This window comes from Carcharhinus amblyrhynchos, chromosome X (assembly GCF_965287045.1).
Source record: "Carcharhinus amblyrhynchos chromosome X, sCarAmb.v2.hapA, whole genome shotgun sequence".
NCBI lineage: Eukaryota > Metazoa > Chordata > Chondrichthyes > Carcharhiniformes > Carcharhinidae > Carcharhinus > Carcharhinus amblyrhynchos.
In genome coordinates, this window is record NC_137359.1 from 3053855 (window position 1) to 3078165 (window position 24311).

A 24311-nucleotide genomic window follows, 5' to 3' on the forward strand; every position below is an offset into this window, starting at 1 on the left:
GAAGAACACAGCACGGGAAACAGGCCCTTCGGCCCAACGAGCCTGTGCCGCCATCTTAACAATGTGATTTTCCTCCTCCACCCTTGACCCCGTGTCTACGCTCATGGTACCCCCATTGGAAACCAGATTAAGGGGAGAATAATTTAGGGACAATTTGGTACACCAATCAGCGTAACAGCACATCTTTGGGGTGTGGGAGGAAACCGGAGCACCCGGAGGAAACCCACGCAACCACGGGGAGAATGCTCAAACTCCCACACAGACACTGGCCCAAATCCATGTGTCTGCACAGCAAACAGTGATGGTCACTGAGCTGTCGTGGTGCCCATCAGTTGGTCCCGTTTTAAGTGTCAACTAACGACACAAAGTACTAGGCTACTCTCGAAACATCCAAGAGCAGCCCACGCACGACCCACCGTGTCTCTACGTGATCCCCCCATATTTGTCTGAACTCCAGTGAAAATTAATCTGAACATATCTGACAATTCAAAATATTAATGTTCTGTATTTTCCACGTCCTGCAAAAAATAAATATCATTTCATCTGGCATGAGCTGTTGCTGTTCGAGGAATATAATTAATTTTCTGCTGTTTTGAAAACGGGTGGATTAAAACTTCTCAGATGAACGTCATTACATTACAACTCTTCTTGTATTTAAATTTAACAAGCTCGAGACTCACGTCTATTTCGCAATCTCTTGTTCTAAACTCTATTTGCCAGCACCACGTTCGTTTTCCTGGTGCCAATTTGGTCAGGAATACATTTTTGGAACAGACAATATCGCCCTTAACGTCTGCCCCCAAATTCTGATGGAAACGCTGTGCCATACACCCGTTTGTGGGCAATGTTTCAGTCCCAATGCATGGAGAGGCGTGCTGAATGTGTGCCAAGAATAGACATCTGCTTCTTCAAGCTGTCGGGATCGAACCACGGCACTGAAATGCCTCAAAGAAAAGCCCCAAATGTGTGTCGTTGTACCGATGGTGTGCGAATATTTACAGTGATTTTTTTGCACAATTTTATTCTGCTTTAGCTGCAGTGAATAGAGGTAGCAACCTTCCTTTTTTGTCATAATTCAGGCCCAAAACTCTGTCGTGGTTCTACAAATCCCACATGGATGATAGGTTTTGTACTTTAAGTTGGCTCGGGTGAGCATGAGATTCTTAAATACAGGTATAATTCAAATGACCCACAAAGGTGATTTTATCAAGTAAAATTTAATTAAGTATACAGTCAAGATGTACAGAAAGATATTAACAATATTCTACTCTGCTGGAGCAGGAGCTGATGTTACAAGTTACACATCCGAGTCTTTTGAGTCCAGGAGACTCAGCCAAATCTCGTTCACTCTGAACATCACCGCCGTCGCCCGATCTTACGCTGCTGTCTACTTCTGCACTTGTAGTGTGGCACAGCGTTTGAGAAAGCGGGTGGACAGCGACAAAAACCTCCAGGTTATAAAATCGCCTGCCCCGGATTCATTCTCAGACTCGAGGTGGTAACAATGGATTAAGATCAATGCCAAACACTGCGGGTGCTGGAATCTGAGACAGAAACTAGAAAATGCTGGAAAATCTCAACTGACAGCATCTGTGGAGACAGAATGGAGCCAAGGTTTCGAGTCTGGATGACCCTTCCTCAGAGCTTTGGGGGCGGCACGGTGGCACAGTGGGTTAGCACTACTGCTTCACAACTCCAGGGAGATGGGTTCGATTCCCAGCTCGGGTCACTGTCGGTGTGTTGTTTGCACATTCTCCTCGTGCCTGCGTGGGTTTCCTCCGGGTGCTCTGGTTTCCTCCCACAGTCCAAAGATGTGCGAGTTATGTTGATTGGCCGTGCTAAGAAATTGTCCCTTAGTGTCCTGCGATGTGTAGGTTAGAGGGATTAGTGTGTAAAAGTGGAGGGATATGGGGTAAGGGCGTGGGTGGGATTGTGGTCGGTGCAGGCTCGATAGGCCGAATGGCCTCTTTCCGTACTGTAGGAGTCCTGTGATTTCCATGAATCCAAGGAAAATAGAGCAAGATTTCAGGGCAGCAAGAGTGTTGGGGTAAGGGGAATGGGGGTAATTTTGGGGTGGGGTATCTGGTTTCTGAATTCATCACTTCCCACATTTCAGATCAGTGATATAAACATAGATGTAACCTACACATCTTTGAACACAGAGGGGCAATTTAACCTGTCCAATCCAACTAATCTGCCCATCGTTAGACACGGAGGGGCAAGTTACCATATCCAATCCACATGACCTGCACATCTTTGGGCACCACGGGGCAATTAAGAATGGCCAATCTTCTTATCCTTGGACATGAAGGGACAATGTAAAATGGCCAATACAATTAATCTACACACCTTATAACACAAAGAGACAACTTATCATGGCCACTACACCTAACCTACAAATCTTTGGACGCTAAGGGGCAGCTTAACACAATCAACCCAATTAAACTATAGATCTTTGGACGCTAAGGGGCAATTTAGCATGACCAATCCATCTAACCTGGACGCCTTTGGACACTAAGGGTCAACTTAGCATGGCCAATGGAACTAATCGACACAGCGTTGGTATGAAGCAGCGATTTACCATATCCAATCCACCAAACCTGTACATCTTTGGGCACGAAGGGGAAATTACCTTTCATATCCACCTAACCTGCACATCTTTCCACACTGAGAGACAAGTTAGCATCGCCTAAACCACCTAACCTGCGCATCTTTGGACACAGAGGGATAATTTAGCTTGGCCAATCCACCTAACCTGCACATTTTTGGACAGTAAGGGGCAATTTACACTATCCAATCCATCTAACCTACATATTCTTGTACAATATGGAGAAATTTTGTGTGGGTAATCGGTCTGATCTACACATCTTATTCTGCAAATTTTATTTCCTCAAAAAAAAATACTTTATTTGTAAATCTGTGAGGATATTACAAACATTGCAAAATGATATTCAGGATCTTTACACACATCAGGAAACATGCTCCAATGCTTCAGAACAGTAAAGGGAAACGTGTCAGACATTTTGAAATTGTCTTAAAAATGTTGTAAAGTTATTTTAAAGGTTGTCTACGTAGAAACGGCTGCACTCCGAGATGCTTCAGTGTAACTGAGATATATGTAGTATTCACTTTATTCATTCAGTTGGCCCTTATCCCGAGGAGGCGGGGGGTGGGGGGGGAGGGTTCTGTTCCCCTTGGTTCACTGTGGGTTGAAAGGTTTTTTGGGACAGTGACCCCCCGCCCCCCCCCCCCCCACACCCCCCAATTGCGGCTCTGCGGCAGCTGCCCCGAGCTTTAGTGCATCCCTCTCAGCACATAGTCCTGGGCTGTGAAATGGGCCGGTCTGCAATAATTGGCCCGGGGACAACTCCGGGCACTCGAAGCCCAACAGGTTTGGGCCGAACCAAAAGAGAGAGTCTCTCACCGAGTGGATGACCCTCTTCCTGGGCGAACCGTCATTTTCCTCCCCAAAAAATATCCCTCACTGATAAATTTGTGAGAAGGTTACAAACATTCCAAAATGACCATCGTATAAAAAGCAATAACACTCAGGGCCTTAATATCCATCGAGGAACATTCTGACATAAGGACATAAGAAATAGGAGCAGGAGTAGGCCATCTGGCCCTTCGAGCCTGCCCCGCAATTCAATAAGAACATGGCTGATCTGTCGTGGCTCAGTTCCACATTCCCGCCCTCTCCCCATAACCCTTAATCCCCTCTCTTAAAACCCATCAACCTGAGTCTTAAAAATATTTAGCGAGGCAGCCTCCACCACTTCAACGGGCAGAGAATTCCAGAGATTCACCACCCTTCGAGTGAAGAAGTTCCTCCTCAACTCCGTTCTAAACCGCCCCCCTTTTATCTTGAGGCTGTGCCCCCTAGTCCTACTATCCTTTCTGAGCCATCCCATTCATCATTTTAAACGTCTCAATGAGATCTCCCCTCATTCTTCTAAACTCTAACGAGTACAAGCCTAGTTTATTCAGCCTCTCCTCATAGCTCAAACCCCTCAACTCCGGCACCAGCCTAGTAAACCTCCTCTGCACTCCCTCCAAGGCCAAAATATCCTTGCGTAAGTACGGCGCCCAAAACTGCACACAGTACTCCAGCTGCGGCCTCACCAGTGCCCTGTACAGTTGCAGCAAGACCTCCCCACTTTCATATTCAATCCCCCTCGCTATGAAGGCCAGCATCCCATTCGCCTTCCTGACCACCTGCTGCACCTGCAGGCTGGGTTTTTGTGACTCATGCACAAGGACCCCAAGGTCCCTCTGCACCGTCGCCTGCTGCAGTTTTTCTCCACGCAAGTAATAATCCTTCCTACCATTATTCCTACCAAAGTGGACCACCTCGCACTACAGAACTGGAAGCGTTTCAGATATTTTACAATGGGTCTTAAATAGGTTGCAAAGTTATTTTAGAGGCGGTTTACATTGAAAAGAAATGTTGCTCTCCTTCACAAGTTGCACTGCTTCAGAGCAGCTGAGAAACATGTATCTTATTCCGCTAATATGACCCGTTCAGGCAGTGTATTACAGACCGCAGTGTGTTGCTGCAGGAAATAAGAGAACATTTCCCCCCACCACCTCCCCCCCCCCACCCCCCGGGTGCCAGCTGCACTTTTTTGCTAAGTATTTCCAACTATCATCTATCTGTGAACATTTTTTTCTAACAAGACGCCGCCAGACCAACTGACAGTCTTTATCTCCCCCACACAATACCTACTGGAAGTGAATCTCTTGTCATGAGTTATTCCCACCCAGTGAGGGGGGGCGGGGGGGGGGGGGTGGGGGGGGGGCGATTAGAATCTATTGGTCAGAAAAGTTCTCGGCTGGAGGGCACGTTTCTCAGGAAGTGACGCCCCACACAGTAACGGCAATGAAATGTCATCAGATGCAGTCGAGGAAGCTTCCTCCAGACGCAGTATTGGACCGCACTCTGCTCATTCAGGCAGCAAAGCAACCCAGAGACAGGGTCATGTTGCCGGCAGCCTGCTATTTCATGCCGTTGGCTGCATTTCTCCCGGGTGAGTGAGTGAGGTCTCCACTTGAGAGTTCAGCCGCCTCTGAATCTGTGGCAGTTCCCCATCCCTGAGGCGCCCATCCCTTTGGGACCAGTCTCCTTCCCCAGCAGCAGCGGCGGCGGCCCCTCACACTCAATTCTGATGTCTGTGTCTGGATGTGTGAATGGGGGGCCCGTGGCTTGGATCTCATGTTAAAACAGACCAAGCCTTTCAGGCGCGCGGGAATGATTTGGGAACCCGATATGCAGAAGGACAGAATATTAAGATGTTCATTAAAAAAAATCCCCTGTGGATCAGTTATCATTGGGCTGTTGTCTGAGACAAGGGACTGACCACAGACTGGAAAGTGTGTCTGTTGCTTTTCTCAGTGAGAAACGTTGTATTATTACAATATTATTTCATTAGTTGGGAAATATATTCGGATGAGGGGAGATGGTGACAGGTGTTATGTGTCCATGTTAAATGTCCTGGTTCCAACACAGTATTATAATTAAATTTCAAATGGAATTTATTATATGTTGAATTTGTCAGGAATTCTCGCCTCTTACGTGGATCAGTCGCCGCCTTTCGTCTCAGTGGCAACAGGAGACTCGACAACACTCAGATGCCCGCTGACAAATACAGGCTACAGCTATCTGTACTGGTACAGGCAACAGCGAGGCCGGGCAATGGAAGCTCTGTTCTACTCTGCTGGAGCTGGAGTTGATGTTAAAAATTACACATCCGAGTCTTTGGAGGCCGAGAGGCCCAACCAGACCTCGTTCACTCTGAACATCACCGCCGTCGCCTCATCTTACGCCGCTGTCTACTTCTGCGCTTGTAGTGTGGCACAGCGTTTGAGAAAGCGGGTAGACAGCGACAAAAACCTCCAGGTTTATAAAACCGCCTGCTCCGGATTCATTCGCAAGACGCGAGGTGGCAGCAATGGATTAAGATCAATGCCAAACACCGCGGGTGCTGGAATCTGAAACAGAAACTAGAAAATGCTGGAAAATTTCCCAAGTGGATCAGTTCCACTTTCCCGCTTTCTCCCCCTAACCCTTAATTCCCCTTGTCTATCAGAAACCTATCTCTACCCGTGACTTCAATATATTCGGCGAGGTAGCCCCCACCACTTCAACAGGCAGAGAATTCCAGAGAGTCACCACCCTTTGGGTGAAGACATTCTCTCTTCCACTTTCTTCCGTGTAGAAAAATATACAAAAGTCTGAAGTCACGTTCCAACCCACTCAAGAACAGCTTCATCCCAGCTGCCCCCAGACCATTGAATGTACCTATCTGATATTAAACTGATCTTTCTCTATACCGTAGCGATGGCTACAACACTACATTTTGCACTCCTGTCCTTCTCTACGAAGGGGATGCTTTGTCTGTACAGCGCAAGAAACAATACTTTTCACTGTGTACTCATACTTGTGACAAGAATAAATCAAATCAAATCAAACCATCATCAAATGGGGCGGCACGGTAGCACTGTGGGTTAGCGCTGCTGCTTCACAACGCCAAGGAACTGGGTTCGATTCCCTGCTCGGGTCACTGTCTGTGTGGAGTTTGCACATTCTGCTCGTGTCTGCGGGGGTTTCCGCCGGGTGCTCCAGTGTCCTCCCACAGTCCAAAGATGTACAGTTGAGGTGGTTTGGCCATGGTAAATTGCCCCTCAAGTGTTCTGGGATTCGTAGGTTTGACAGATTGGTCGGTAAAATATATTGGGGTGTTGGTGTAGGACCTGGGTGGGATTGTGGTCAGTGCAACAGGTTTACCATGGGGGGGAAACAAAAGAATAATTAGTTTCTATCTATCCAGAAAATGAGGGATTAAAGTGAGCAAGCAAATGGGGGCACACATGTACATGGAACATAGAACACTACAGCACAAACAGGCCCTTCGGCCGACAAGTTGCGCCGATCATATCCATACCTCCCAGGCCATAGAACTATCTGTAACTTCCAACCCTATTAAGTCCCATCTACTCATCCAGAAGTCTCTTAAAAGACCCCAGCGAGTCCGCCTCTACCACCACCGACGGCAGCCGATTCCACTCACTCACCACCCTCTGAGTGAAAAACTTCCCCCTAAGCATCAGGCTCTGAGGGGAAGTAATGTTGTTGTGAAATGTCACAGCATCAGAGATCTAGAGGAAGGAGAAAACGGTCTTGCGAGACGTTATCTAGTACAATTTACATTTAATTAAGTGAATTCAAAGGACATCCCTGACTGATAAATTTGTGAGAAGGTTACAAACATTCCAAAATGACCATCACATAAAAAGCAATAACACTCAGGTTCTTAATATCCACCGAGGAACATTCTGACATGTTTCACTACAGAACTGGAAGCGTTTCAGATATTTTACAATGGGTCTTAAATAGGTGGCAAAGTTAGTTTACAGGCGGTTTACATCGAAAAAAAAAGTTGCTCTCCTTCACAAGTTGCACTGCTTCAGAGCAGCTGAGAAACATGTATCTTATTCCGCTAAGATGACCCGTTCAGGCAGTGTATTACAGACCGCAGTGTGTTGCTGCAGGAAATAAGAGAACATTTACACCCCCCCACCACCCCCCGGGTGCCAGTTGCACTTTTTTGGTTAGTATTTCCAACTATCATCTATCTGTGAACATTTTTTCTAACAAGACGCCGCCAGACCAACTGACAGTCTTTATCTCCCCCACACAATACCTTCTGGAAGTGAATCTCTTGTCATGAGTTATTCCCACCCAGTGGTGGGTGGGGGGGGGGGGGGGCGATTAGAATCTATTGGTCAGAAAAGTTCTCGGCTGGAGGGCAAGTTTCTCAGGAAGTGACGCCCCACACAGTAACGGCAATGAAATGTCATAAGTTGCAGTCGAGGAAGCTTCCTCCAGACGCAGTATTGGACCGCACTCTGCTCATTCAGGCAACAAAGCAACCCACAGACAGGGTCATGTTGCCGGCAGCCTGCTATTTCATGCCGTTGGCTGCATTTCTCCCAGGTGAGTGAGTGAGGTCCCAACTTGAGAGTTCAGCCGCCACTGAATCTGTGGCAGTTCCCCATCCCTGAGGCGCCCATCCCTTTGGGACCAGTCTCCTTCCCCAGCAGCAGCGGCGGCGGCCCCTCACACACAATTCTCATGTCTGTGTCTGGCTGTGTGAAGGGGGGGCCCGTGGCTTGGATCTCATGTTAAAACAGACCAAGCCTTTCAGGCGCGCGGGAATGATTTGGGAACCCGATATGGAGAAGGACAGAATATTAAGATGGTCAAAAAAATCCCCTGTGGATCAGTTATCATTGGGCTGTTGTCTGAGACAAGGGACTGACCACAGACTGGAAAGTGTGTCTGTTGCTTTTCTCAGTGAGAAACGTTGTATTATTACAATATTATTTCATTAGTTGGGAAATATATTCGGATGAGGGGAGATGGTGACAGGTGTTATGTGTCCATGTTAAATGTCCTGGTTCCAACACAGTATTATAATTAAATTTCAATTGGAATTTACTATATGTTGAATTTGTCAGGAATTCTCGCCTCTTACGTGGATCAGTCGCCGCCTTTCGTCTCAGTGGCAACAGGAGACTCGACAACACTCAGATGCACGCTGACAAATACAGGCTACAACCAGATGTACTGGTACAGGCAACAGCGAGGCCGGGCAATGGAAGCTCTGTTCTACTCTGCTGGAGCTGGAGCTGATGTTAAAAATTACACATCCGAGTCTTTGGAGGCCGAGAGGCCCAACCAAACCTCGTTCACTCTGAACATCACCGCCGTCGCCCCATCTTACGCCGCTGTCTACTTCTGCGCTTGTAGTGTGGCACAGCGTTTGAGAAAGCGGGTAGACAGCGACAAAAACCTCCAGGTTTATAAAACCGCCTGCTCCGGATTCATTCGCAAGACGCGAGGTGGCAGCAATGGATTAAGCTCAATGCCAAACACCGCGGGTGCTGGAATCTGAAACAGAAACTAGAAAATGCTGGAAAATTTCCCAAGTGGATCAGTTCCACTTTCCCGCTTTCTCCCTCTAACCCTTAATTCCCCTTGTCTATCAGAAACCTATCTACCCGTGACTTAAATATATTCAGCGAGGCAGCCTCCACCACTTCAACGGGCAGAGAATTCCAGAGATTCACCACCCTTTGAGTGAAGACATTCTCTCTTCCACTTTCTTCCGGGTAGAAAAATATACAAAAGTCTGAAGTCACGTCCCAACCCACTCAAGAACAGCTTCATCCCAGCTGCCCCCAGACCATTGAATATCCCTATCTGATATTAAACTGATCTTTCTCTACACCATAGCTATGGCTGCAACACTACATTATGCACTCCTGTCCTTCTCTACGGAGGGGATGCTTTGTCTGTACAGCGCAAGAAACAATACTTTTCACTGTGTACTGATACTTGTGACAATAATAAATCAAATCAAGTCAAACCATCATCAAATGGGCCAGGCACGGATGCACAGTGGGTTAGCACTGCTGCTTCACAACTCCAGGGTCCTGGGTTCGATTCCCGGCTCGGGTCGCTGTCTGTCTGGAGTTTGCACATCATCCTCGTGTCTGCGTGGGTTTCCTCCGGGTGCTCTGGTTTCTTCCCACAGTCCAAAGATGTGCGGGTTATGTTGATTGGCCAAGCTGAAAATTGCCCCTTAGTGTCCTGCGATGTGTAGGTTAGAGGGATTAGTGGGTAAATATGTCGGGATATGGGGGTAGGGCCAGGGTGGGATTGTTGTCAGTGCAGACCCGATGGGCCGAATGGCCTCTTTCGGCACTGCACGATTTCTATGAAGTCAAGGGAAATAGAGCAAGATTTAAGGGCAGCAAGAGTGTTGGGGTAAGGGGAAAGGGGGTAATGTTGGGGTGGGGTATCTGGTTTCTGAATTAATCACTTCCCACATTTCAGATCAGTGATATCAACATAGATGTAACCTACACATCTTTGAACACAGAGGGGCAATTTAGCCTGTCCAATCCAACTAATATGCACATCTTTAGACATGGAGGGGCAAGTTACCATATCCAGTCCACATTACCTGCACATCTGTGGGCACCACGGGGCAATTAAGAATGGCCAATCCATTGAACCTTCTTATCCTTGGACATGAAGGGACAATGTAAAATGGCCAATACAATTAATCTACACACCATATAACACAAAGAGACAATTTACCATGGTCACAACACCTAACCTCCAAATCTTTGGACGCTAAGGGGCACTTTAACATAATCAACCCAATTAACCTATAGATGTTTGGACGCTATGGGGCAATTTAGCATGACCAATCCATCTAACCTGCACACCGTTGGACACTAAGGGTCAACTTAGCATGGCCAATGGAACTAATCGACACGTCATTGGCTATGAAGCAGCAATTTACCATATCCAATCCACCAAACCTGCACATCTTTGGACACGAAGGGGCAATTTACCTCTCAGATCCACCTAACCTGCACATCTTTCCACACTGAGAGACAAGTTAGCATCGCCTAATCCACCTAACCTGCACATCTTTGGACACAAAGGGATAATTTAGCTTGGCCAATCCACCTAACCTGCACATTTTTGGACAGTAAAGTGCAATTTACACTATCCAATCCATCTAACCTACATGTTGTTGTACAATATGGAGAAATTTTGTGTGGCTAATCGATCTGATCTACACATCTTATTCAGCAAACTTATTTTCCTCAAAATAATATACTTTATTTATAAATCTGTGAGGACATTACAAACATTGCAAAATGATCATCAGACAGTAATATTCAGGATCTTTACACACGTCAGGAAACATTCTCAAATGTTTCAGAACTGTAAAGGGAAAAGTGTCAGGCATTTTGGAATGGTCTTAAAAATGTTGTAAAGTTATTTTAGAGGTTGTCTCCATAGAAACGGCTGCACTCCAAGACGCTTCAGTATAACTGAGATATATGTAGCATACACTTTATTAATTCAGTTGGCCCTTTTCCGGGGAGGGGGGGTTCTGTCCCCCTTGGTTCACTGTGGGTTCAAAGGTTTTTTGGGACAGTGACTACCCCCCCCCCCCCACCGACCTCCCATTGCGGCTCTGCGGCAGCTGCCCCGAGCTTTAGTGCATTCTTCTCAGCACAGAGTCCTGGGCTTTGAACTGGGCCGGTCTGCAATAATTGGCCCGGGGACAACTCCGGGCACTCGAAGGCCAACATAGAACATAGAACATTACAGCGCGGAACAGGCCATTCGGCCCACAATGTTGCGCCGACCAGTCTTATTTAAAAAAAAACATTGACCCACTAATCTAATCTAATCCGAGCCAAAGAGAGAGCCTCTCACCGAGTTGGTGACCCTCCTCCTGGGCCAACCGTCATTTTCCTCCCCAAAAAAAATCCCTTACTGATAAATTTGTGAGAAGGTTACAAACATTCCAAAATGGCCATCACATAAAAAGCAATAACACTCAGGATCTTAATATCCATCGAGGAACATTCTGACATGTTTCACTACAGAACTGGAAGCGTTTCAGATATTTTACAATGGGTCTTCAATAGGTTGCAACGTTATTTTACAGGCGGTTTACATTGAGAAAAAAATGTTGCTCTCCTTCACAAGTTGCACTGCTTCAGTGCAGCTGAGAAACATGTATCTTATTCCGCTAATATGACCCGTTCAGGCAGTGTATTACAGACCGCAGTGTGTTGCTGCAGGAAATAAGAGAACATTTCCACCACCCACCCCCCCACCCACCCCCGGGTGCCAGCTGCACTTTTTTGCTAAGTATTTCCAACTATCATCTATCTGTGAACACCTTTTTCTAACAAGGCGCCGCCAGACCAACTGACAGTCTTTATCTCCCCCACACAATACCTTCTGGAAGTGAATCTCTTCTCATGAGTTATTCCCACCCAGTAGGGTTGGGGGGGGGGGGGGGGTGAGGCGGGGGGAGATTAGAATCTATTGGTCAGAAAAGTTCTCGGCTGGAGGGCAAGTTTCTCAGGAAGTGACGCCCCACACAGTAACGGCAATGAAATGTCATCAGATGCAGTCGAGGAAGCTTCCTCCAGACGCAGTATTGGACCGCACTCTGCTCATTCAGGCAGCAAAGCAACCCACAGACAGGGTCATGTTGCCGGCAGCCTGCTATTTCATGCCGTTGGCTGCATTTCTCCCGGGTGAGTGAGTGAGGTCTCACTTGAGAGTTCAGCCGCCACTGAATCTGTGGCAGTTCCCCATCCCTGAGGCGCCCATCCCATTGGGACCAGTCTCCTTCCCCAGCAGCAGCGGCGGCGGCCCCTCACACTCAATTCTGATGTCTGTGTCTGGCTGTGTGAAGAGGGGGCCCGTGGCTTGGATCTCATGTTAAAACAGACCAAGCCTTTCAGGAGCGCGGGAATGATTTGGGAACCCGATATGCAGAAGGGAAGAATATTAAGATGTTCATTAAAAAAAAAAAATCCCCTGTGGATCAGTTATCATTGGGCTGTTGTCTGAGACAAGGGACTGACCACAGACTGGAAAGTGTGTCTGTTGCTTTTCTCAGTGAGAAACGTTGTATTATTACAATATTATTTCATTAGTTGGGAGATATATTAGGATGAGGGGAGATGGTGAGAGGTGTTATGTGTCCATGTTAAATGTCCTGGTTCCAACACATTATTTTTAATTAAATTTCAATTGGAATTTATTATATGTTGAATTTATCAGGAATTCTCGCCTCTTACGTGGATCAGTCGCCGCCTTTCGTCTCAGTGGCAACAGGAGACTCGACAACACTCAGATGCACGCTGACAAATACAGGCTACAGCTATCTGTACTGGTACAGGCAACAGCGAGGCCGGGCAATGGAAGCTCTGTTCTACTCTGCTGGAGCTGGAGTTGATGTTAAAAATTACACATCCGAGTCTTTGGAGGCCGACAGGCCCAACCAAACCTCGCTCACTCTGAAAATCACCGCCGCCGCCCCATCTTACGCCGCTGTCTACTTCTGCGCTTGTAGTGTGGCACAGCGTTTGAGAAAGCGGGTGGACACCGACAAAAACCTCCAGGTTTATAAAAACGCCTGCTCCGGATTCATTCGCAAGACGCGAGGTGGCAGCAATGGATTATGTGTGATTCTGAGACCCGACCCTCTGACCCTACACTTGCTCCTGAGCGGGGAAACATCCTCTCAGCATTTCCCATGTCACGCCCCTTGAGAATCCAGTATGTTTCCATCAGATCGCTTCTCATTCTCCGGATTCCAGACAGTAAAGTCCCAACCTGCTAACCTTTCTTTATGACACAGTCCCTCCATACTGGGGATAATTCCAGTGAACCTTCACTGATCTTATTGAATGGTGGGACAGGCTCGAAGGGCTAGATGGCCTACTCCTCTCTCCTGTCTCTTATGTTCTCACTGTTCTTATGTTCTGAACTGTCACCAGTCAAATTATATAGATTCTTAAATCAGGAGACAAACATTGTTCACATTATTCCAGAAGTGGGCTCCCAGTCAACGCCCAATTGCAGCCAGACTTCCTCACTCTTATTATCCAGCTCCTTTGAAATAAGGATCAATATTCAAATCACCTTCCTGATTGCCCTCTGCTGCTGCGTTTGGTGCAAATGGACCACAAATCCCTTCATGTTGCAGCTTTCCAGAGTTTTTATTCCCCATTGAGACAACACATTGTTCTTTTGATTCGATCTGATTTATTATTGTCATGTATATTAACACACAGTGTTTCCAGAGAGAGACACACACACAGAGACACAGATGCACAGAGAGGGAGACACACACGCACAGAGAGGCACACACACACACACACACAAACACACAGAGACACACGCGCACATAGAGAGATAGAGAGACACACGCACAGAGAGAGACACATGCGCAGAGAGAGACACACACGCAGAGAGAGACACATACACACGCAGAGGGAGGGAGACACACACACACGAAGATAGAGACACACACGTACAGAGAGAGAGACACACACATACAGAGAGAGAGAGAGAGTTTAAAAACAGTGAGGTTATATTGCAGCTGTATAAGGTGCTGGTGAGGCCACACCTGGAGTTACTGTGTACAGTTTCGGTCTCCTTACTTGAGAAAGGATATACTGGCACTGGAGGGGGTGCAGAGGAGATTCACTCAGTTGATTCCGGAGTTGAGAGGGTTGGCTGATGAGAAGAGATTGATAGACTGGGGCTATACTCACTGGAATTCTGAAGAATGAGGGGGAGATCTTATTGAAACACGCAAAATTACGAAGGGAACAGATAAGATAGAAGCAGGAAAGTTGTTTCCACGGTTGTGTGTGTGGGAGGGGGGGAAGAACTAGGGGGCATGACCTCAAAATAAGGAGGAGCAGATTTAGGACTGAGTTGAGGAGGAACTTCTTCACACAAAGGGCTGTCAATCTGTGCAATCCCCCTGCCCAGTCAGGCTACCTCGTTGAATGTTTTGCTTTAGGGCAGGGGTAGGTAACTTTTTTGAACAGTGAGGGTGCTAAGGGTTAGGGTGAGTGGGCGGGTAAGTGGAGCTGAGTCTGCTTTCTCCCCGGAATAAATTCATGGAAAGATCCCAGATACCGAAAAACAAACAAATAAATCAAAAACTAAATGTGTTTTTTATCATCGAAGCACATGGTGTTAGATAACGGATTACATTCTCCGCATGTTTCATGTCATCAAATATCCGTGTCACGGTATTCACATTAAAACGGCAATAGAGTGCCGCAAATAAGGGCCAACTTTTGAATGAAGCAACAGAACATTAAACAGTCTAAAGCATCAGGTTCTGAGGGGAAGTAATGTTGTTGTGAAATGCCACAGCACTAGTGATCTAGAGGAACGAGAAAACGCTCTTGCGAGACGTTATCTAGTACAATTTACATTTAATTCAGTTAATTCAAAGGACATCCCTGACTGATAAATTTGTGAGAAGTTTACAAACATTCCAAAATGACCATCACATAAAAAGCAATAACACTCAGTTTCTTAACATCCATCGAGGAACATTCTGACATGTTTCACTACAGAACTGGAAGCGTTTCAGATATTTTACAATGGGTCTTCAATAGGTTGCAACGTTATTTTACAGGCGGTTTACATTGAGAAAAAATGTTGCTCTCCTTCACAAACGTACTGGCCTTCATTAATCGAGGGATTGAGTTTAGGTGTCGGGAGGTAATGCTGCAACTTTATAAGACCCGTGTCAGACCCCACTTGGAGAAATGTGCGCAGTTCTGGTCGCCTCACTACACGAAGGATGTGGAAGCTGTTGAGAGGGTGCAGAGCAGATTTACAAGGATGTCGCCTGGATTGGGAGGCATGCCTTATGAAGGTACGCTGAGGGAGCTGGGACTCTTCTCCCTGGAGAGACAAAGGTTAAGAGGTGACCTGATAGAGGTTTATAAGATGTTGAGTGGAATAGATAGGGTGGATTCTCAGAGGCTGTTTCCCAGGGCTGAAATGGTCGCTATGAGAGGACACAGGTTTAAGTTGCAGAGAAGCAAGTACAGAGGAGATGTTAGGGGTACGTTTTTCACTCAGAGGGTGGTGAGTGAATGGAATCGGCTGCCGTCGGTGGTGGTGGAGGTGAACTCGCTGGGGTCTTTTAAAAGACTTCTGGATGAGTAAATGGGATCTAATGGGATTGGGGTTTATAGATAGGTCTATGGCTTCGTAGGTACAGATGTGATCGGTGCAACTTGTGGGCCGAAGGGCCTGTTTGTGCTGTAGTGTTCTATGTTCTATGTTCATTCAGAGTAACAGGCGTGCACCAAATCCTCAGGAAAGTATTTCACCCAGGACGCCCCCCTCCCATATCATCATCAACCTCACCTCTGCACACAGCAAAATTCAGGGGCAACGTACCATGGCTAATCCACCTAAACTACTCATCCTCTGAGTCGGGGGAGGTGGGGGGGAAACAGGGGCACCTGGAGGAAACCCCTCCAGACACGGGGAGGATGTGCAAACTCTACACAGACAGTTACCCAAGGCTGAAATGAGCCAGCATCTTGTCGCTGTGGGGCAATTGTGCTCCGCGCTGTAACACCAGTAATGTCCATATATCGCACTGGGTTACTTCCCTCTTCCCAAATGGAAATCCGCCTATTTTCGGCGAGTTGTCAGCACTCCCATTGAGCCTCTTTGGCATCAGACGCGGTCTGCAGCCTTCCCACATTCTGAATTGGGAGTTCAGTATGCTCAGCGTGTGGGGTTACTTCCTCCTGCATTGCCATCAGCTCAATAACTTTGACTGCCTGTGCTGCACAGTCCAGAGCTTGGGTGCAATTGGTCAACCCTGCTGATTGATGTGGAGACCAAACAGCTGAAGGTGGCTTATCCTTAACATGGATGGAAAAAACGTCAGCAACAACTTCACCAATTACACACAAAAGCAAAGCAACAATAGGAATAATATGAATCTTTGGAATTCTCTGCCCATTGAAGCAGTGAAGGCTACCTCGTTGAATGTGTTTAAGTCACAGGTAGATAGATTTCTGACCAATAAAGGGATGAAGGGTTATGGGGAACAGGCGGGTAAGTGGAACTGCACCACTATCAGTTCAGCCATCATCTTATTGAACGGTGGGGCAGGCTCGATGGGCCAGCTGGTCTACTCCTGCTCCTATTTCTTATGTTCTTTTGTGTTTTTATTTCAATTGCTTACTGTTGTATGAACGGCACAATATCCGATGTCTCAAAACATTAAAGTTTTGCAGTTTCATTTGCGATGAAGCTTTGTTGTGAACAGAATTATTTAATTATCTGCGAGTTTTAAAAGAGTGGATTATAAGGTGTTGAATAAACTTCATTAAACTATCACTCTTCTTTTAATTAAACCTGACAATCACTCGGTCCGAGAATCACTTCTCTTTAACAGTCTCTTATTTTAAAATATTTTACTCAGTCACCTCTACCAGAATTTTCATTTTCCCTCTGCCAGCTTTGTGAACAATAAATCATTGGAGCAGACAAGGATGGTCATAACCTCTGACCCAAATCCGTATGGACACTGTGCGACACACACACACACACACAGACAAGCACACAGACAAGCACACACACACACACACACACACACACACACACACACACACACACACACACACACACACACACACACACACACACACACACGCACACATGTCCAGGCAAAATGGAAGTTCTGATGCATGGAAAGGCGCTCCAAGTACAAACTTCTGTTTCTGTGTTTTCAATCTGTCCGGATTGATACACAGACTTGACTTTCCTCAAAGGAAAACCCAAATTTGGGTACTTGCCACGATCAGTAGGTGGATACGAAGGTTTATTTATTTACACACTTATGTTCCACTCTAGTCGCAGTGAATATAAGCAGCAGACTTTGTTCTGGTGGATTTTTTTCTGCAAATGTCTTTCAATCAAAACGGGAAAGAGTGCATGGACAATTTAGGAGTCAGCACTCATTGCCCTGTGTTACAGGGAACGGTTGGTGAGGTCAAGACTTTATTCCTTGGAACGTAGGAAAATGAGGTGACCTTATTGCGATTAATAAAATCATGACGGGCATAGATAGGATGAAAACAGGGAAGGGGAATTGAAAATAACAGGGCATAGGTAAAAGGTGAAAGGGGAAAGAATTAAAGGAGGCCTAACAGGCAACTTCTGCATACAGAGGGTGATGTTTGTGTGGAATCACATGTCTAAACAATTGGTTGAGGCAGGTAGGACAGCAGCAATTTTTTTTATTCGGATTTGTAAACTGGTGGAAAAGATTAGAGGGATGTGGGCCAGACGTGGGCTACTGGGACCAACTGGGAGGACACCATGGTTAGCATGGAAAAGTTGGGTCGGAGGTCCTTATTCCACACGGTATTGCTCTCTGACTGCAGATATGCAATGCACAGAAATTTAAAGGAAGATATATGATGTTTTACAATATTGTCATGACATACAGTTAATTCCATCAAACAAACGTTTATATATAACAAAGTGGATTTGCAGTGTTTGTAATAAGTTTCAGGTGAAGACATTTGGGATTTTGTTCTTTATTTTAAGCAGAGTTGTTTCTCCCAAGTTTATGAGTCTCTTTTATGCAATGTTGATGATGAGAAGTCTCTTAACAATACAGCACAGGAAACAGGCTATTCGGCCCTCCAAAGAGAGGGACTTGGAGTGAAGGCTTGGAGTGAAATGAGTTCTACATTTGGAGTGGGAATTATGCAACACAGCTATTTCAAATGCTTTAGTAAAATGTACCCCTCATGATGACGTCTGCAAGCCTCCTGTGAACTGATGTGAGCGATCTATCTGATAGGTATTGCAGAATCCAGTGCAGGCTGATAATTTGGGATCATCTTCCACCGCTGATGGGACATCGCACCTTTGGCTTGGCTTCTTAAATTAAAAGAAGTTATTTAAATGTTGCAACATTGATGCAGAGATCATGAGCGAAGAGTCAGCAACATGCAAAATCTACAATGGACATGACGAACACTCGCCGCCCTTCCCCTTACCATATTTAAATAATTTACAGAGATCTCAATCAAACAACGAAACCTTTGTTAATTTATACATATTAAGATATTCCTCATTAATCATTTGGAATGACATTTGACAGGAGACATTAACAAAAGCAGTAATCACTGAATAGAAATAGACACAAAAACAGCATACCTTTATAATAGCAGGGAAACCATTTGATCTCTGTGCTTTGACATTAAAACTGCTGTTTCAAAGCTAGACCTTGGACATTCCAAGTCTACCCCATCACAAGTGGTCAATGCTAGAGTGAGCCTGCGTTGTGTTGGGGCCTGCTGAAAGCTGAAGACTGATGCTCCAAATGGGAGCTGTCTCTCAATTTTTCAAACCAGTGAAATTGGCCACAAGTTGTGGTGTTTTTTGTTGTGCATGGATTTCCACCATTAATTTGAATTAATGAACAAAGTTTTGACCAAAGCCACCCAACACAAGATTTGTTATTAACATTTCAAATCTCCCAAATTTTAAGTCACCATTACCAATTAAAACCATCTAATTCTCACATGTGAATTTGAGTCTGAATTGAAATTCTCACATGTTCAGCAAAATATCTTGGAATCATGCTGCTGGCCCATAACCATGGTACAAAGTTGTTACTGGAAATCTCATGCTCCATGTGTTGATGTTTTGTCTCTTTTACTCCACAGGTGTGTCGGTCCACCTTGTTGTCTAACGAGGGGCATGCACACGGTGGGTCGAGCGTGGGCAGCTCTTGGATGTTTCGAGAGTGGCCTAGTACTTCGAGTCATTAGTGTACGCTTAAAACTGGACCAGCAGATGGGCACCACGACAGCTCAGTGACTATCACTGCTTGCTGTGCAGATACATGGATTTGGGCCGGTGTCTGTGGGAGTTTGAACTCAACAACAGAATTTGAACATTCTTATTTATTTCCTCGAGCCCGTCCCGGCTGGTTACAAACCAACCACAATATTGATTGATTGATATCATCCAATCAAAATGATAATTCGGCATCATGTGCCTGTGTGATCAGCTCGAGGAGAACTCTGGACCATCTCTTGATGTTTCCCAGACACATGACAGCAAATGCCATTGGGTCTTCACTCTGACTCTCTACTCTCAGTTTATTTGCCGATCAGTCAGTTACACAGAGCAGCTGCCTGGGTGCTGATGGGAGAGGACTTGCTCAGAAAGTTTCATGAACCCTGGCTGACGGACTAATCAGTCACAGGAATGTGGTCCAAATAGTCAAGTCTCCTAACGCCTCACATTCAATCTGCAGCACTTTAATTATAATATCATATATAGGGAAATATATCTGCATTGTTTTCAAAAACTCCAGTGACAGGTCAAGGAAACGGTGTGATAGGGCTCAGGCTCACTTTTAAATGTACCATAAATCACTCACTGAGAAGGGACATCAGATGATCAGGTGCATTGAGGACAGATAAGTTCATGATGCAGATCAAACCAGTCGATCCGAGTGAAGAACATGTATGGTTTGGAGCAAGCCTCCATCCAATCCTGTCTTTTTAGCCCTTTTCACGGTAACTCTTGGACAATGCTTCTTCTGGGAATGTCTCGGTTTGCAGGAGGAGGACTTCACCCTCAGAGTTATTTTCGAATCATTATTATTTACTTTTCATTGCACTATGAGGACCAAACACGGGATATGACCATAGAAATGGCAGATATGGATTTATTGGGTTCACACGTGCTTTTGTTTGGAGATTTCAATGAAATATATGATCTCAGCAAGGAAATCTTTGCTGAAGAGTTGTTGAAAATAGTTTCATTTCAAAGCCCAAACAACTTTATTCTTTACTTTAATTTAGTATCATTTTTCATTTGTGTTTTAACTGTGAGGAGAGTCATAGAGTCATAGAGGTCCATATAGCACAGTCAAAGGCCCTTCGGCCCATCAAGTCTGCACCAGTCAAATACAAACCACTCAACTATTTTAATCTCACTTTCCAGCAATTGGTCCATAGCCTTGGATGCCTTTGCATCACAAGTACCGATCGAAATACTTTGCAAATGTGAAAGGAGTCTCTGCCACCAGCACACATTAATGCAGGAAATCCCAGATTCTCATCATCCTCTGATTGAATAAAATTTTCTTCAACAACCCTCTCAACCTCCTGCTCCTTTCTTTACATCTATGCCATCTGGTCATAACTGTAGTGTCAATCCCCGAACCTGGACAGTTACAAGGATTGTGCTGAACAAGGTCATTGCCTCAGGGATCAGATTTACTCTTCGATTGCATCAATTATCCCAATTTTCCGAGGCAGAATTAGACATCAGAATGTACAAACTTCCAAACCAGGAGCAGGAAAACTTTACTCAATTTATCTGATTGTAATTTGAAACCCCCACTCCTGGCGATCTTTATTCAAACATAATGCTGGTGATTAGAATTCATTAAATGTACTTACCGCATGATTGTTCATGAATCAATAAATATTACGTCAACCACGTGTCTGCATTGGATGTTTTCAGTTATCGTTATTCCAGAATGCCATCTGGATATGTGGAACAATTCAGATATTGCAAAAGCAAATTGGGTCTAACTTTATCACACAATCAGACTTGAATGTTCCCCTGCTTCAGGACTCAGTGATATTGTCAGTATGTTTCCTGATGCATAAGCGTTGCATGGATATCATTTGAGGTTAGAAAGTAGCATTAAAATTTACAGACAAATCACTCCATGCAAGCTGCTGCCAGTGCTATCAAAATTGCAGTCACCAATTATCTGTCGTTTACCATAATTAGGGAAAGAATTTTTTAAATCTTTGGAAAACGTATATTTGTGAGTTGGAAATTTAAACACTTAGTTCCATGCAGTCTGTTGTGATGAATTTCTTCCAACAAATCACAGGAGACTCTGCTACAGGTTACAATAGTTTATGGTTAATTCAAGCAGAGATGGAACGGCCCCAGAGCAGTTGAGGAGGGGCCCCCTCTGACACATCCCAGGTCTCACTGATTGGTTCACACTGATGTCGCTCTGAGAAGTAAATGTTCCAACACAAAGGGCAGGCTTTGATCAAATGTTGGAGTCTTCCCATTGGTTGGCGGTCACAAATTGAAGCCCCTTTTGGTTACACATCTCGGGGTGTGGGAGCTGGAGGGGGTGAGGATGGTGTGGGGGAATCTAATGTCTGAATTCTGATTGGCTGTGTCCAGCGGCAACAAGTTTGATACGGTCACTTATTGGTTCATGTGTCTATCTGAATTCGTGATTGGCAGGCTCATTTCGTTTACAAAATTGCCAGGAGTCTCCTCATGTGTGGAGTTATCACTGGATCACTCTTCTTGGATGCCTTCCCTTTAGATCGTAGAATGGAATCACCTGATTTGTTGGGAAAATATCAATCCATCTGAGAGCTTCCTGATTGGGCCGTGTGCTGTTTGTATCATCAGATAAAGTTTGGTGATTGGCTTATCCTGTTATCAGGGCAGAGTCCAGGATAGACAAATGCTTCATTCTGCCAGCGGGATGGTCCAGTTGACTAGTGAAGACTGCACTGAAGCAAAGCTTGGTTGTTAATGATTGGCTGAGGTGGCAGCTTTTCATGAATTTGGATTACTTGCATTACTGCTTGTTTAGAATGATAACTAGATGATACATCCTGGTTGGCTACAGTATCTGTCAGCCAGTCTGTGTTTGGCGGACATGGCTGTCTGGCTGAGAGCAATCTGATTACCTGTGGCAACATTGAGTCACTGGGTAGATCTTCCTGAAAGTCTAAAGTAGCGGATAGTGGGCAGACAAATCATTCCAATTGATGGAGGTGGGTCAACAGTAATCAGCCGTGTCTCCATGATTGGCTGAGAAGAAAAGCGTGATGCTGTCAGTTGATTTGTTTCTTTACTAATTCAATAATTGATGTGAGTGGATATTTTACTGTGATCCTGATCTGCTCTCTGAACTTGGGCTGAGTCACCACATAAATCATTGTGTTTGTGCAGCAATTCAAGTTCCGCAACATAACTGCAACTTGTTCAAATATATATTCAGAATCTGCATCAAGGCTTGGATCCGTTCCTGCAATTTGAGAATATAAAAAATTCATTACATCCCCCAACCACAGGAGAATAAAGCAGCCGGATATGCTGAAGAGTAGTATTATAGACTTCTTCCTGCTCTCCAGCTCTGGGTCACGGCTGCTTTCTCCCTGAATCTGAGCCCTCAGTCCCTTCCGGACTCGACTGGTCACTAAAATGTGTCTCACTGTCAGAGCATTGATGAATGGAATTAAAACATATGGCATCAAAGGATTTATAACTTTTCCAAACCAAGCAAAAGGCAACCATCTGTGGTCTGTATAATAACTCCTTTTTACAACACAGAACCATGGCACATTTTCAATGATCTCTCCAGGTTCTACTAGAAAGTACGAGGGTATCGTTTTCAAAAAGAATAAGATGCCAGTTGTTGCCAAAACCACAGTCGCAGTTTTCCCAGTGCAATATTTTGCTTTCATCTTCTGGCAACAAATGGCCACAAATCGATCAAATGAGAAAGCGGTGGTGAACCAGACAGACAAATCAATGGCTGTAAAAATTATTGCATTCAGAACGGTGCACACAGGGGTGATGTCCAGGAAAGTCGTTCCAAAATAATAATAAACCATCCTCCAAAGTACGACATTACAGATTACGAGCAACAGATCCGCCATCGCCATAGCCGTCAGGTAGCGAGTGGTGCAGGTGGAGAGGCCACACTTTCCCTGGATTAAGATCACAATCGCCAGCAAATTAACTGCAATAGAAAGATAGCAATGTAAACTGGGCATTGACTGCTCACTCATTCAGTAGGCATTGCAGTGTCCAAAGTAAGTGGGTTACCTTGGCCTCGTGATTTCGGAGTTGCTCTGAGTATAAGAATCAGGGGTGGAGAACTCCATTTTTTTTAATGGAAAATTCCAGATAACAATGGGTGTAGGGCATTTTGGTATTTTTGTTGTTTAGGTGGATTGTGGGTGCTCTGCACGAGGGATATTGGTCGGGACTGAAGTTGGGGGGGTGGGGGGGGGGCTGGGGGCTAGCCCCTCACTAACTGCTCAACACCATCAAGGACATAACATCCTGTTTTATTGGCTTCCATGCAACAATAACACATTCACAACATTCACCACCAATGGACATGAGCGCCTGTGCATTCCAACTAAAAATGCACAGAAATATCTCACAAAACATCGTTGGACAGAACCTTTCATTCCACAAGCTCTATCATCCTGGAGAACAAGGGCAAGGAATACAAGAGAACCCAAGCAGAGAGAAGTTCCCCTCAAAAGAACACAGCATCCAAACTTGGGGTTATATCAACGTTCCTTCACTGTCACTGCGTCAAAATCATGGAACTCCATCTCTCATAGCACTGTGGGTGTAACTGCACACCCGGGACTGCACCAGTTCCAGAAAGCAGGCCTTCATCACCATCTCAGGGTGAATTGCAGCTGGGCAATAAATTCTGGTCTTGTCAACGATGGACACATCTCAAGATTATATAAAAAAATATCAATCAAGGTCATATTTGTACACATTTCTGTTTTTTTATTTTCCAGTAACTCTCCGACATTGAAAATTAGAGTAAATTAATAGGTGCAAAACACTTTAATTTTCCAAGGTCCTGCTGGCAAGTTAGAAAACCCAGACTCATGAAGAATCTCAGAACCAGTGGAGTTTGGGGACAAGCAGCAGAATGGTCAGCAAGCTGGCAACCATATCACTAAACAGGGAAATGTATTTGCAAGTAGTTGTTCCGACTGGTGGTGGGTAGGAAGTGGAAATTCAGGGGGTCAGCACTGGGATCACGGTCCTTCACACTTTAAAGAAATGCTGTGGTCTTGGG